Source organism: Hipposideros armiger, unplaced genomic scaffold (genome assembly GCF_001890085.2).
Source record: "Hipposideros armiger isolate ML-2016 unplaced genomic scaffold, ASM189008v1 scaffold_230, whole genome shotgun sequence".
Lineage (NCBI taxonomy): Eukaryota > Metazoa > Chordata > Mammalia > Chiroptera > Hipposideridae > Hipposideros > Hipposideros armiger.
In genome coordinates, this window is record NW_017731580.1 from 1,258,075 (window position 1) to 1,274,554 (window position 16,480).

General features: G+C 36.1%; 1 protein-coding gene across 1 annotated transcript in view; it reads right to left on the minus strand.

Annotated features, from left to right (window-relative positions):
• TFEC (transcription factor EC) overlaps positions 1–13,852 on the minus strand; it is a 163,123-nt gene extending 149,271 nt beyond the window's left edge. The window contains exon 1 of the mRNA XM_019654755.1: positions 13,833–13,852. The gene's annotated coding sequence lies outside the window, so the exon portion shown is untranslated. The remainder of the gene's footprint in view (positions 1–13,832) is intronic.
• Positions 13,853–16,480: the final 2,628 nt, after the last annotated feature.

The window sequence follows — 16,480 nt, forward strand, 5'->3', positions numbered from 1 at the left end:
GAAAGTTATGAGAGATAAGGAGAGGCATTACATAATAATAAAAGAATCAATCCTTCAAGACTTAAGAATCCTTAACTATAGATGAAGCAAAAACTGATAGAATTTCAAGGAGAAATAAATCAATCCACTATTATAGTTGGAAACTTTAACACCCCTCTATCAGAAGTGGACAGATCCAGCTGGCAGAAAATCACTAAGGACATAGTTGAACTCAGCAATACCATCAATCAACTAGATATGATTGACATTGATAGTCTGCTTCATCCAACCACAGCAGAATGCACATTTTTCTCAAGCTCATATGGAACATTCACCAAAATAAGCCGTATTCTGGGCCATAAAACACATCTTAATAAATTTAAAAGAATAGGTTACACTGTATGTTCTCAAACCACAGTAGATTTAAACTAGAAATTGATAAAACAAAGAAAGCATAAAACCCCAAAATACTTGGAGATTAACCAACATTCTTCTAAGTAACACATGAGTCAAAGAGAAAAATTCAAGATAAATTTAAAAATATTTGAACTAATGAAAATACAATTTCTTAAAATTCATCAGATGCAGTGAAAGTAATGCTTTGAGGGAAATTGATAGCATTGAATATGTATGCTAAAAAGAGAACATATTTAAAATCAATAATCTAAGAAAATTAGAAAAAGAGCAAATTAAATACAAATTAAATAAAAGAAAAGAAATAATAAAAATTAGAGCAGAAATCAATAAAACTGAAAACACTTTCACTCTACTCAATAGAGAAAAGTCAGTAAAACCAAAAGCTGGTCCTTTGAAAATGTCAATAAAATCAATTAGCCTCCAGTTAGACTAAGAAAATGCAAATCACCAAAGGAGAAATGAAAGAAGGACATCACTACAGGTTCCATGAACATTATAAAAATAATAAAGGGACATTATAAATAACTCTATGTTCATAAATTTGATAATCTACATTAAATGAACCAATTCTTTGAAGGAAACAATTGGCCAAAACTCACACAAGAAGAAATTGACAATCTGAATAGGCCTATATCTATTAAAGCAACTGAATCAGTAATTAATAATCTCTAAAACAGAAAGCACTAGACTCAGGTGAGCTTACTGGTACATTCTAGCATATATTTAAGGAAGAAATTATACCAATTCTCTACAATCTCTTTCAGAAGACAGAAGTAGAGGGAATATTTTTCAACTCATTTTATGAGGTCAGCATTACCCTAATACCAAAACCAGACAGACACTACAAGAAAAGAAAACTACAGATTAATTTCCCCAATAAACATAGATGAAAAATATCTTCAACAAAATATTAGCAAATTGATTTAACCTAGGTATACAAGGCTAGTTCAACATTAGAAAATCAATTAATGTAATCCATCACTTCAACAAGCTAAAGAAGAATTACATCATCATATTTAACAAAATTCAACACCCATTTATGATAAAAACTCTCAGCAAACTACAAATAGGTGGGAACTTCCTCAATTTGATAAAGAACATCTACAAAAAAAGTCTACAGTTAACACCACACTTAATAGTGAGAAACCTGATGCTTTCTCAGGAAGATCAAGAACAAAGCAAGGATGTCGTCTCTCACCAATGCTTTGTAGCATCCTCCTGAAAGAGCTAATTCAATAAGACAAGAAAAGGAAATAAAAAATTCAGATTAGAAAGGAATAAATAAAAATGTATTTGTTCACAATGACATGATGACCTATGTAGAAAATCTAAAAGAAAGAGACTGTTTAATTTTGTAAAATACCACCAAACTGTCTTCCAGATGCTGTGCTATTTTGTATTCTCACCAGCAATAAGTAAGAGTTCCTGTTGCTCTACTCTATATCCATGACAGTACACGTATTTGGTGTTATCAGTGTTTTAAATGTTTACCATTCTGATAGGTATATAGTAGTATCTCATTGTTATTATTTTAATTCAAAAGTCCCTAATGACATATGATATTGAGTATTTTTAATATGTGAAATTAACACCTGTATATCATCTACAGTGAGGTACCTCTTCAGATTATTTTTGTCCAGTTCTTAAGTGGGTCATTTGTTTTCTTATTGTTGGATTTTGCGAGTTCTTTCTTCATAAGTTTAAAAAAATCACATTTGATGGTTGCAGCAAAAGTTATAATGCTGATGTGTGCTCAAAGTATGTAGAAAAACTAATTAAGAAAATCACATTTTTAAAATGGTCAGGCTAAAAGGACCTATGGAAGTAAATTTTCTGCAGTTTATGCAAAGTAGTGAAATGTCAATACCAGTAGGCTGTTATGTATGTAGACCACGACAGTAGATATATGTATACCAAAATACCTAGAGCAACCACTAAAAACTATACAATGATATATATTCAAAGACACTGTAAATAAATAAAATGAAACTAAAAAAATATTCAAATAATCCATAGGAAGGAAATGAAAAGGAAACAGAATGAGAAACAGAGAGAACAGATAGAAAACAAATAGACTTATCCTGTAACATATCAGTAATTGCATTAATTATAACTGTTCTAAATATATCAATTAAAAGACAGAGATTAGCAGGTAGATAAAAACATGATTAAACTATATGCTGTCTATAAGAAACTTACTTCAGGGCCAGCCAAGTGGCGCATTGGTTAAGAACTGGCTTGGGATGCCAGAGAGCCCCGGTTCAGATCCCATATATGAGGGTCAGTGACACTGCCCTCTACAGCTAAGATGCTGAACAACAGCTCAACCTGGAGCTGGGCTGCCCGCTGGCGACGGCATAGGCTGCAGCCCCTGTGGCAGTGGGTTGCCATGGGCTACCGTGTGTAGCCAGCAGCCAGCGTGAGCGGCCAGCAGCCGCAGTGAGCAGCCGTCCAGAAGCCAGCGACTGATCTGCCTCGCCCAGGAAGAGCGCAATGACGGTGCCAACTTGGGCCAGTGAAGCAACGTCCTCCACAACTAGACTGAAGAACAAAATGACAGCAACTTGTCTGTTCCCCTTCCCCCAATTCCCCAGTGCTGTTCCCCTCCCCCAACTCCCCAATAAAATCTTTTAAAAACAAATAAATAAAAAATAAAATATAATAAGACAAATTATAGACTTGAAGAAAGTATTTGCAAACCACATATATGACAAAGGACTTGTATCTATAATATATAAAAAGAGGGACAGAGAGAGTAAGGAATGAGTCTGACTGATCTTTATGTTATGTATATAATCCTCTTATAGATTTACAGAATGTAGCACAATATTCTAGTAGTGGCTTGTACTGTGTTAAGTATTTAGGAAGAGAAGATTCTGCCAACTGAGAGTCCCGGGGAGCAATGGTGGTAGATTCTTACAGTTAGAGCACCCCCAAAAATCATACCTCTCTGTATCCACTCCATCATGTAGTCTTCTCCCACAGTGACTCTGAGCTTACCCATATTGGCTCGGCCGATGGGACATCATGCAAGCGGAAGTGTAAAACAATGTCCCCATTAAGGCTGACCCCCTTTCTTCTGGCTGTTAGAACCCTGCTACATATGAAGAAGCCAAGTTATCCTCTTGGAGACAAACGGTCTGACAGATAGCCACCACCAACAACTAAGCTTTTGAGTGAAGTTCTCTTAGACCATCAATCCCCAGGAGACTGACCAGATAGTATAGGATGAGTAGCAAAAGAACCACTAAAATGAACCCAGCCTATATCGCTGACCCAGATAATCATAAAGAAGTAAAACAATTGTCATTTTAGGTCACTAATTTTCATAGCTGTAGGTATAGTGACAACACATAACTGATACAGCTTATTACTAAATGTTTAACTCTTACTTAAGCATAAATGTAAGTAAATGGATTGATTGAATTATGTAATTCAGTACTTTCATTTCAACTCTTATTTTCAAATCCTCTCTAACTTTTGTTGTTGTTGTTGTTGAATGGATGATGACTTTATTTATTTATTTATTTATTTATTTATTATTAGTGTCAGGTGTACAGACAATGCAATAGTTATCCTTTTCACCTCTCACAAAGTAACAACCCCCCTCCCCTCATCCACTGCCCTCTCACCTTTTGATTCTGCAGTTGCTCATGGTGTTCTGAGGATCACTGAAGACAGTAACAGCATTAACATAGACAGTTTGGGAAACTGAACTAAGTGTGAATTTATCCAGAACCTACCGTATACATTATCTTTTAAATTTGCCAGTAATAATTTTGGCTCCAAATTCTGCCTGCCTTCTTAACATCAAATGGAGAAAATAATAATAAATTCAGAGTTTATTCAGAACCAATTCATAGAAGTTTTACCAAATATACCTTTGTACCAAGATTCAGGTCTTGAAACATTGCGTCTTGTGAATTATTTTTCTTATCATCTGTTTCAAATAGTTTAAAGGAAGAGGATCAATTGCCAAACATGGGGATGAGCACTTTTAAAAGATTGAAATGTTTGTCTGTCATTGTAATTTTGCCAAATAATAAGTTATTCAGAGTAATTTGTGGGACAATCTAGTAACCACATTAATATGAAAAACATCCCATTTTTCACCAGCTAAACTACAATAAACTTTAAAATATGCCAATCTGCATGCTTTAGGGCATAATTTGGCTACCAGCTGGGGTCAGGAAGTAATTTTCCCCACAGTGTAGTAATACCAATTACCATAGGTGTAAAGAGAACAAGAGAAAGAGTCAGAGGGCTACACAGCCCTCTAAAGCATCTGGTATTAGATGCTCTATGAGAGAGAATTCAGGATAAGATGAATCATTCAATTGTTCCTGTATGTCAATTCCGATATTCCTATGAGCTGCCAATATGACACTCCTGCCACAAGGGAGGGATTTCCTACAGAACAGATGTCACTTACAGTATTCTGTGGGCTATCTATCTCAACAAATAATTGCTTGGCACTTTTGCCCTATGGCAAGGGTCTCAAAATATGTTAGGGTGGGAACACACCATACCAGCAGATGGGCACAGATAAAAGAACGAGGGAGAGCATACTGAATCTGAAATGCGCCTGTAAAAGCCAGGTGGGGGTGCTGAAGCAGATGTCTTTCCTTATCTTCATGACTAAAGCCCAAGATCAGAATTTTCTAGTTATTAGTTATTTAGAAGTTTTATTCTAAAATTTCTTTAGATGAGTATGTGTTACGTAAGGCTCCATTTTATTGAAACAAAAAAACCTTGCCTTTTTGATACAAACTGCAACAGCCATTTGAATTTAATGCATTTTGCTTAAGGCCTGAAACTGATATGAAACTCCCAACCGTAGTGCCACCTCTCCCCACTTCCCACTCCCACCCCCCAATCCCCGGAAAAGAAAGGAAAAAAACAGGCTGGGATAAGAGGATGGACACAAAGGCTGACAATGAGTGATAAAGGACAATTGAGATGTGACTTGCCTGAGAGAGACAGCAAGAGAGGGCAAAAAAGTTCTTTTAAAATATCAATAAGAGAATCAAAGAAAGCAAGATCCTTTTTGTGATAAAAGGGGAAAAGTTAATAACGGTGAAGAAAGAAGGCAATTGCAATATGCTCCAACTGTAATGGAAAAAAAAAGATGAAGGTAGAATCAGAAAGTAACAATTTTAAATTAGTTTAACATATATATGGCTTTCACACTTTACACAATTAAAGGATTACAGTTTTTAAAATATTTAAACTATTTGCTCCGATAAGAGACCTGACTGACTATTCAAATAATTGGGCTGATAAGAAGAGTGTTTTTGTTCAGGAGAACCAGCAAAGGAATTCTCACTTTTAAATTACCATTGATTGCAGTAAAAGGGGGTTGGGGGCAGGAGACAATATGAATTTATTGTAAATTATTAAAAGGCATTAAGTGATATCTCAGAATTAGAAAACTCTTGAGGGTGTTATTGACACATTTCTATGGCTACAATTGGACACAAACAAGTGCTTTGAAATTTTCTAGACAAAATTAATGTGGTCATTCAATAATATCTGAAAACTATGATTCAATGGAACATTTGTTCATCTGTTGGCACAGATCCAAAGATGATTCTTAAAGAACATTCTAAGCTTTGCTTTCTAGTATCCCTTTGTATTCATTTTGATCTTAAGAAATATATTTTTATCATAAAATATTCATCCTACCACATTCCTCTGTTTTCAAAGTTTAATAATCCATTTTCAATCGTCAATATGGAAAAACAGGATACAAGGTCCTTACTGAAGAATGTAATCTCAGTTTAGTAGTCCAGCTGAGAACAGCATAATGTAAAGGGAAATTGCCTAAGAAGCAATCATTCACTCTTCTGAGTACTCCAAGCAGGAAAGCGGGGAGGAGTAAAGCTGTGCCATCAGCACCAAGCAACTTAAGGAGTTTGGGCTTCATCTTAAAGAAATGGGAAGCCACTGAAAAGCTTTTGCTGGTGTGTTTGCTTGTTTGGGAGAAGGGTACCACAGTCAGATTTATTATACATAGTGAAAGATCCCCGGGGAGACGTGTGGGGATGGACTACATGGAAACAAGACAGGAAGCAAGAGCATCGGTAGGGGGATATCATAGCCGCAGAGACGAGACACGAGGATGAACTTGACGAGCATGGTGGCAGCAGCAATAGAGGAAAGGGGACAGATGTGAGATCTACGCATATTGATGAGGGACACTCAGCAGTATGAGAGACACTAAGCAGGAGTTTGCAACAGCAGAAATGAAAGGAAGGCAGAGGGTGAAAGGATGATGTTTGTTTCAAGCCTTGAGCAAGTGTTCTGGTTATGAAGTTCAAAACACAGGAATGAGCAGAGTCTTGGTTCTGTTTTATGTGTAAAAGAATTGGATGACACTAGATGACTAATCTAGTTTGGGCCGTCTTGAGTTAGAAGAGGCATCTGGGTAGAATCATTGGATATTTGGATGCGTAATTAGAGGAGGGCTCTAAACTGAAGACAAATATTTGTAGGCTATCAGTATTTACATTTATTGAAGCCATAATAGTGGAAAACTTTGCCTGAAGATAGTGTAAAAAGCCAGGGTAAATAACCCCCAAAACAGGATTTTAAAGAAAATTATTTATTAAACAAATATTTTGTAAGCATCTACCCTGTTCTAGTGCCCCGTGCTATATCTATAAGCCAGACCAAGCTCATTCTCCCATGCAGCTTCCATTTTCAATTGTTGAGCAAAACAATGAACCAGTAAACAAATAAAGAACAACGAAACCTCCAACATAATAAGTTAGGTATTTTCTGACAATTTCAATAGCTGTGTAGAAAATAAACAGTGATAACAAGTGCCTGGAACATGGTAGAACACTTTAAGGGAGGGGTGAGAAGGTGGAGCAGGCAAAAAAATAACACTAATTCAAAAAGTATATATGCACCCCTATGTTCACTGCAGCACTATTTACAATATCCAAGATATGGAAGCAACCTAAGTGCCCATCAGTAGATGACTAGACAAAGACTATGTAATATATATATATATATATATATATATATATATATATATATACACACACACACACACACACACACACACACACACACACACACAGTGGAATACTACTCAGCCATGAAAAGAATGAAATCTTGCCATTTGCAACAACATGAATGGACCTTAAGTGTATTATGTTCAATGAAATAAATCAGGCAGAGAAAGGCAAACACTACAAGATTTCACTCATATGTGGAATCTAAAAAAAAGCCCAACAAAACAAAACAAACATGCAAAAAAAACCAAAAACAAACTCATAGAGAACACATTAGTAGTTATCAGGGGAGTGCAGGTGAAGTGATGGATACTAACTAGACTTTGGGGGTGACTACTTTGTAGTGTTTACTGATGTTGAATTATAATGTTCTACACCTGAAACTTACATAAGAAAGAAGAAAACAAATCCTCTTGCAACCTTAAAATAAAAAGAAGCAATTTAGACACAGACAGGCACATAGGAAAGACCATGTGAAAACACAGGGAGAAGACAGTTATCTACAACGTGAGGAGAGAGACCTCCTGTAAAAATACAAATTTCTGTTGTTTAAGAAAAAAAAAAAAAAGTAGGAGAGACCATCTTGAGCCCAGAGAAAGCAGAGTGGGGAATAGGCATAGGTCTCTGACAGACAAAGGAAACTGTTGGAACTTGGAGCCAACAAAGAGACAGAAAATGGGAAGTTACTTTTCTATCTAATAAGAAAGTGAAAAGTGTTTCTGCCAAAACTGCTGCTTACACAATGTGCAATCAGACTGTCCAAGTCTCAAAAAAGTTGTAGAAAGACAGTGCCTTCAACCTAAATTCTAGAAAGTTGAAAGGAAAGCAGGAGGGATTGGGGACTGCTGAAACTAGTGAGCTGAAACAATTAACAAAACACGAAGACAAGACATTTCCTTAAATCTTGGGCTGAATTTCTTAGCTTATATAGTTATATATTAATATTTTAAAATGTAACTTGGAGTGGAAATGTATGCTCTTCCAGTTTTTCTCTATTATTCATGTTTGAGATTTTACCCACAGGGTCAGTTACCACATATAGAAGACATTATTCATCTAGTGGAAGCTACTAGAAATAATTAGCCTCTATATATCTGGACTTACATATTTAAAAAATAATCAAAAGTGAATATAGCACTGTTGCCACTAAAAAATAGCAAAACAAAGTTATATGTTGAGTACATATTATTTTAAAACTCTAATAAAATACTTTTTGGCCAATCCCCACGAGGCATACTTATGAATTATGTATTCATAATTAATAACTAGTAGTTACCTCTACTAGTCATAATAATTCATTTAAAGGTTTAAAAACAGGAGACAGACAAGGAAAAATTGGAAATGGACAACAGTCTTCACATTTATGAAGGGAAATTATAAAGTTAAAGGTGACCAGTTTTCTATGTTTCAAGATAGGTAAAAGAAAATTAGGCTAAAATTATAGGCCAATCGTTGTCAAGTTAGTATTATAACTGGATGCTGCAATATATTGGGTTGTCGGAAAAGTCATGACACATTTTTGCAATGAAAAACGTAGAAAAAATACGTCATGACTTTTCCGACAACCCATTACCAAAAGGTTATATCATTCTCTCAGTTCATTACCTAAAACCAAGGCAGACCCTGAGAAGCAAGCACTGATTTAATAAGAGTCACTGGGCCAGACTGTCTTGTATTTGAGCGCTGAGGGAACAGGTGACTCCTCGCCTTGGCCCCTTGGCTGCAGGAAGCCGTTTTCCTCTATTAGTGAGCTCTTGGTCCAGAAAACTATTTCACAGAGTATGAGATGTTATGATTCTCACACGCATACTAAGTGTTACTCTGACAACTTGATGGGGATTAGGTGTCTCTTTAGGCGTCTTGATTATGAAGTTGACCATAACTTGGATGAAGTTAGCATAACAGCAGAGCTACCATTTCAGTTCATCCATTACTCACTATCCGATAGTAGTAACTGCATTTGCTTGGTCTAAATTATGCATTCCTCACATTCATAACAAAAGATAACTTTGTGAGAAAGAAATGCCTTCATTCTGATATAAAAAAAGAAACTTTTTACAGGTGATGCATCTTGGTCACTATGTTTTTCAGCTTATGGCTTCTGTGATTTCTATCCTTTTTATTAACACGAGAGTCAGACGGACTTTTAAAATACGTAAGGTAAAATACACAAGCCACTTGACATAATTTCTGTTTCCTTTTATAGTTTGAATTTAATTAAAAAGCTAAGGTTTTATGGGGTCTTTCAAGTAGATAACTTCAAAAGCTTGTTCAGTATAAATGTAAATGAGATTTATATCTGGATGAAATGACCAAATCTTACAGTTTATTTCAGAAATTTAGGATGCCTGAAGGACAGCTAGAAATGGGATCTAACCATGGAGAATCTAGCAACTGATTCTGTGAGTGTGATTTTTTTTTTTTTACTGTTTTGTCTTGTTCTCCAAGTTTTACTTCTGCATTACAGTTACTGTCCTTAATGTACACCTCTTGTGGATTTTTCCATTTCTGTGTCCCAACTCCTTTCTCTGCAGCCCTCCTGCCCTTTGACCCCAGAGAAGATTAAAGGTAAATGCCAACACTGGAAATGGAAGATGGAGAAAGTTTTTAGCAGACCAACGAGAAGTAGTATGTTTACACACACACACACACACACACACACACACACACATAGTTATACAAAAAGGACAAAAGGAGACAAGACAGCTGATATGAGGGTGCGAATTCTGTTCTGGGCAAAACCATTCCTGCGTATGCAGTGGAGAGTTTGCAAAAGGACGGAAACCTGAGTGAGAGGAAGAAACATAAACAATGGGAGTTTTTGCTCTGTTTCCCATTTAGACCTTTGATAGCGTTGAATGACCTCAGCATGTCAGAAACGATGGCTTGACATATATTCCTTCAGGCCCGCAGTGAGCAAGAGGTGGCATGAGGACAGCCCCTCCTGGGATCGTGACTGAGGCCCAACGGCAACTGGCACTGATGGCTGACGCTTACTCTGCCGAGAGAGCAGGCCCTGAACCCCATCAGCCACACACCCAACAGGAAGCCAGGTGGCCAGGCCAGGCAAGGAGCACCAGAGGGGAATTTATCCAGGTCAGAGGACTTATGGACACATAAGCTTCACCTCATACTTGGAAAGACAGGGTTTGCTAAAAAGAGAAGATTTAACCTGAAAGCAACCACTTTAAACTGAAGGGCTTTAACTGGAAAGTTAAATTTTTATCTCACTATCCTCCCTGCAATTAGCCATCTCCTCCTTCCCCCTCACCCCCTACCCCTAGTAAGATATGAATATTGGGAGGGCAGTGAGGAATTCAAGAAAAGTTTGAAATTGTTATAGAAAAGAAAGAGATACATTTTTCCTGTAATTTTTCTCCTTTCTACACGTTATCAACAAATGAAATTAAACGTTCTAAGAGGCTGGAGTTTCCCATAGAGAGTCTCTCCATTCACATCCAAGATAGGGCTGTCTCCTAACTCTGCTTAGAAGGAAATATTATTACAAAGCCTCCTATTTTACATACCCTAAAACATTTAAATTTTATTATTCAAAATAAATTAACCAATATTTATGGAAATATATTACAATGTGTTAAGAAAAGTCTCATGATATAGTATTCAAAATCTGTTTATCACAGTATGAGTCTCTAAAGCTTACAACCCTTTGCAATCGCTGCCTCAACATTCAAAAACTCAGTCATGCACTATTGATGACTTCAGTAGAACTTTGAGTGGGTAGTCCTTTATAACTTCAGACAAGAATCTGGTCCTCAGCTTTTTAAGCCCAGAAATTTAATTTTCATCACATCATATAGTACTGATCAGGCTCTGAGATGCTGGCACATGCTAATCAAGATAGTTAACCAAATGACCCATTGTGTAAGGCATGTCTGTCCCCATGTCACTACCACAGAGTCTGAAAACTATCCATCATGTGCTCATTGTCATTTATTTTTCAACTTAGAGGCTGATATTGTTCCCAATCAGAAACAGATTTTTTTACATTAGATAAATAGCAAAAGTTTAAGATCTAGAAAATATATGTGGGTGAAACCTACAGCAAATGTTCAAAACAAACTTGACAGACTTTAGCTTAAAGACAAAATTAGACAAAGCCCCTCCATCCTGAAGATACTGTTTAACAAAGCTGATAAGGTAGGGTGTTAACTGGTAGAGAATGAACTAAGGCAGTAAGAATGGTAGCACAATAGCCTGTGTCAACAGCCCCAAACTGAGATGACTGCCTGGTTCATCCTGACTTCTTAGAGGCCATGCCTGGAGAGCACCATCTCCCACTTCTCTTCCACCTCCCACAAGAGCCATTAGGGTGAATAACTGACCAATATAAACTAAGGAATTGAGCACAAACTCATCATCATCTTAATGACCAAACCAACAGCTGGAAAAGTGATCCCAGTGAATCTTTATCTGAAGTTTCTCACCCCGGGAGCTGAGTAACATAAGCCCCCATTTTCCTAAGTGAAAGTTGTGAGGATGTGAACCTGGAGGGAATGAAGCCCACAGTTTGCTGCAAGAAAGGCCTAGTCCCAGAACAAATCTACACACAGAAGAAAGTACATATGAGAGCCAGACGCGTTCTTAACAATATTTAAGTCCTGGCTTCAGCTGCCCCTGATATCGGCCATCCTTCCAGGTAACAGACAGGAGCCAACAAATTCTATAGCTTAAGTTACTTCAACCTGGGTAGTTCTTACTGGAAATCATCTGGGTCCTCGCTAATAAAGCTAGTAAGAAAATGTAAACCCAAACTAGGAGGGCAATAATAACTGCCAACATTACCATAGTCATAGAACCACGACATTCTTGATAATTGTGTAATTTTGACTAATTTCTTAAAATCTCTGAGCCGCTCTCTATTCATTGTCTGCAAAATGGGGCTGACAACTACCATACCGGATTACTGAAAAATTAGGAACAATGTCTGTAAAATGCTTGGCATGATGGTCCTCCCCTAGCACTTGCTTAATAAGTGCTAAAAATGTTTTGCTCTGATAATGAAGATGTGAGGATGATGATGATGAAGACCTTATAGAACTCAGAATCTATGTGATTTTTTTCCTTTAAAAGCTTGCCTGCTTCAACATATTTTAGTAAAGAAAGTCACAAGAACTAAAAAAAAAGGGGGGATAATAAAGTCAGAAATGATTATAAAGAAAACATATTTGTTACCTTAAGAAACAATTTTTTAAAGCTTAATCTATAATAAATAAGCATTTGTGGTTGAAAGTTTACTAGAGGTTAATGAAACAGTTTAATTTTTTTAAGAATAATTTTAATATGAAAGCTAAAACAAAGATGATTAATATAGCTATTCCTTGAGAATGGATGGATCAATACTTTTAGACACAGCTCAAATGTCTCCACAATAATAAAGCCTCCCTGATAAAACCAAACCCATGTACAGTTACTATGCACCAAACCATGGTACATAATCTCTCTTTCACCATATTTATTTATTTACTCTTTCTACATTATAACACCTTTGCAACAAGTTCTCTTTGTACAAATTTTCATATTTGTACCCTGTGATTTATAGCTTAAGAGCCTGGCCAAAAGTAGGTATTTAAAATATAGTATTTAAATTATAATGAATTTTAGAAGTGTTCCAGGAGAAGTTACTAGCATTCGGGTCATCTACTCACTGTGTTGTCTTTCAAAGCTATGTACTCTAACCTCCTACTGTGTTGCAAAAATTCCATCTAAAATGCATTTGGTAGCTATACACACTGAGATAGACCCTCTACAAAAAATAACCTTCAATCAAACTTCATACCCACTTTTGGCATAATTATTATCCCTCACATTGAGCCACTCAACAAAGGAATGCTTCAAAAGGCCCAAAGTCATAGCGACAACAAAGCAAACCAAGGATTCTGTAGGGTTGTTGGAAAACTCATGACGTATTTTTTCTATGTTTTTCATTGCAAAAATGCATCATGACTTTTCCGACAATCCAATAGCTCCAACACACCACACCACTTACTTGTGGGAGAAGTCTTGGGTGCTCTTAGAAAACTTATCATTCTTCATCTTCCTACATATATGGCACACCTCACTGGCTGATTTCAATAGTCACATGACATGATCTGAAACTTTTTTGTAAAGTAAAAATGCTCCCAAATATCAACTAGTAGAAGTATTATGATAATGATGATGGGGAAAAAAAAGTTATGTATTTCTGGTATTTTGTTGCTCTAATATTTACATGCTGTTAAATGAGCCACTTCCTGAGAATTGTAGCCACTTACTCGGAACTGGGAGAGGGTTCTGGATATTTATTCTTATTCTTTCTTCTACTTTTTAGTACAATTAAAATGTATGAATTTTCAGAGGTGATTACCTACTATATTTACTTAGAAATTATGGCTCTATATGTATACAGATATATACCTTAGGAGTGGATGATAATTGACTTGAAGAAATTTCTGGTCTTACTGGGGAAAGTCTCTGAAACATTGGTTTGTATGAAAACTGCATGTGGAATTCTGTATGCTGGTCCCTGGCTTCCTGGCTGAGTTGAAGTCTTCTCTTCTTTTTTCCTAATTGCTCTTTCAGTGGAAATTGGAGTCCGGTTAAAGCTTGTAACATATTTTTCTTCTTTTTTCTCACTATTAATGGCTATGAAAAAGAGGAGTGCTGCAAAAAAAATGCAAAAAATTATTTTCTTTTATCGCTTGAGATTACATATTGTAAAATAAATCTGATAAATGATAGGGGAAGCATCTTAAATAAAAACAAACTTGTTCTTTAATGGTTAAGGTTCACCTATAAACATACAAGTCTTAATGTTCAAGTTAAAAAAAAAAAAAGATGAGAAGAAACAGTTGGCATGCAGCTAACAATTGTGTTTGGAGATTTGTGCCTGACTTTGTTATTCTGAGCAAAGCCAGGTATCAGTCTCTTGGGATTATGTACAAAGGCAAGAAAAAAAGTGGACATGTACAAACCTCAAAGGTGACTGCTGGGTTAATAAAACAGTCTGTTTTCTGTTCACCCACTCTTGCTCTCAGTGTGCAAGTATATTAAAATATGTCAAAAGGAAAATCTTTCGCTGTGCAAAAATAATTCTGCTACAAGTCACAATTGCCAGCTGGTGGACTGCCTTAGTACATGTAAGCACACTAACAAGTGACCCATACGTCTCCCTGGATGAAAGTTGTGTCCTCATTAAAAGAGAAACAAACACAAAATAGGAACAACTGTCACACAGAAAAACAGACCACAATAGATACCACATTTCCCCCGACCGTTTCTGACTTGAGCTATTGCAGACTGAAAAGCAGTGTAATCCTAGAAGTAACCTCTTAAAAAGCCTGAAAGTAAAACAAGGAAGCTGCTAAAGGAACTGAATGTGTAGCTAATGGCCACCCATACTACTGTTCAATGTATCTGGGAAAACATCTTCTTCTTTCTAGTCTCTATAAAATCTTGTGTTACATAAGACATTGCAATAATGTGAAGTTGCTAGATTAAACAAACACACCCTAGGGAATTTAGAATTAATGCTCTAATTTATATCTTTAAATAATCTCTCTTAGAAAAACTCTGATTTAAGCTGTTATAAGATATGATAACAATCTTTGCTTTCTGATTTTCCTCTAGAGAACTATATCATTGATATAAATCTGCAAAAAAAAAGAGAGAAGTTAATATTGCTCAACTCTAACAGTACTCTTCTTATTTGATTAGTATATTTCATATTATTATAAGGTAAAAACAAACATTAGATGCTCGATGTGACAATTCCAGTACTAGGCATAGAAGGATATGAGCTATGCGCCTTCAAAAAGCAGATAATAATCTAGTACAGGGGTCAGCAAACTGCGGCTCACGAGCACATGCGGCTCTTTGGGTACGTACATGTGTCTCTGAAGTAAAATTGAAAATGAAAATAAAACTATCATAGTTTCATTTATAAAATTTTTAAAGGATATTATTCACATAATGGTGATTTCATTTGTCTTATGGCTCTCATATAATTTCTAAATTGTGTGAGGGACAGGATTGGCTCTTCCATCTCAAAAGTTTGCCGAACCCTGATCTAAAATAATAAGGGAACAATATTTGAGGTAATATGCCTCATTACAAAAGTGTGGTATTAGAAATTATTTCAAAACTGGGTAGGGGATTTCTCTTATATACAGGTAACACCTTCCTCACCCATTTTCACAGAAGTAACTATACACTATTCCAGTTGTCTGTTTCGTCCACTGTGCCCCTCATGCTAAAATGCAAACTCCTCAAGGGCAAGAATTCTTATATGTTGTTTCTTACATTGTTGGAGCCCCCATCTCATACAACCTCTGACACACAATAGGAATTCAACAATTATCAATTGGTTAACTAATTTGTTCACTCTACAATTTGTACCCCACTTTGAACCACCATCGCTTTACTGGAAGACAGCAGAACTATAAAGAGAAGCTGAATCTAGGAATAGACTAACAATTTCTGTGACAAACTACAGCCCAGGAAAATGGATAACAAGTAAAAGGCAGAACTACTCAGCTCTGAATTAAGCTTTAGACTGGATTATATAGAGCAATCATTAAAATAAAATTAAAGCCCAAAATAGGAGTGAAAGTAATGAGGGATCAGCAAACTAATCTGAATAAATTAAACTGTCCAGACCCAGAGCAATTAAATGAGCTTGGAAACAAAAAAGTATTTGAGAAACCAAAGTTAATGATAAGAGTAACTTATTAAAAAATGGGAAATGATAGATTTGGGAACCAGAAACAAGTGAGTTTGATTTTTAGCTCCCATGAAATTCTACAGCAGATTATTAAACAGTGTATGAAGTCATGAAAAATAAATAATTCACTAGGAGATAGAGATCTGGAGTCAGAAGAGTATTTTACAAAGACGAAAGTCCTGGGTTCATGTATGTCCCAGTCACTATACTGATTGTTCTTTCTCCCTATTTGTTGTGGGTTGAATTGTGTTCTTCTACCCCCCTCACCCCCAAAATACCTTGAAGTCCTAACCTCTGGTATTTGTAAATAATGATCTTATTTGACAATAGAGCTTTTGCAGAT